The following is a 533-nucleotide window of genomic DNA, read 5'->3' on the forward strand; positions in this document are numbered from 1 at the left end:
TGGTGCTAAGCAATGCAGGAGGTCCTATGTATCTTGCTGGCCACCTCTTGACAGCTCCACCAGATTCTGCGGACTAATACACTAACTGACACGACGAGTTACGTGAGGCTTGGAGTAGATACCTGTGAATATGGTCTAGTGCTAGTAACCCCTCTTCCCTATTCTTTCTCAACCCGCTAGCGGTCACGAATGTAATGAGGAAAAATATTGATGCCGAGCGAAGGTAACAGAGCAATGCGAATTGTTCCAAGTCTGCAAGCCCCTGTCGTACTGCAAACATCCAAGGACAATGATTACCGAAGCGTCGGGTGGCGTAAAACGGGCAACAGCACAGTATTGTCTTGAAGGTTTCACCGGACGGTTCCACAAAAAGTGCCGTCTGCTGGTGACCCGCCTCCAAGCCGGCCATATTGCCCGTAGCAGCAATTGTCTAGCTGCCTGTGTATTTGAAAAAGCGCGTGGCGATCACGGAGCGCAGAAAACAAACTCACAGACGATTTGAGAAATACGCAAGGAAGACACTGCCTTCCGTT

This window comes from Eimeria mitis, genomic scaffold, assembly GCF_000499745.2.
Source record: "Eimeria mitis Houghton genomic scaffold, Emh_scaff2317, whole genome shotgun sequence".
Lineage (NCBI taxonomy): Eukaryota > Apicomplexa > Conoidasida > Eucoccidiorida > Eimeriidae > Eimeria > Eimeria mitis.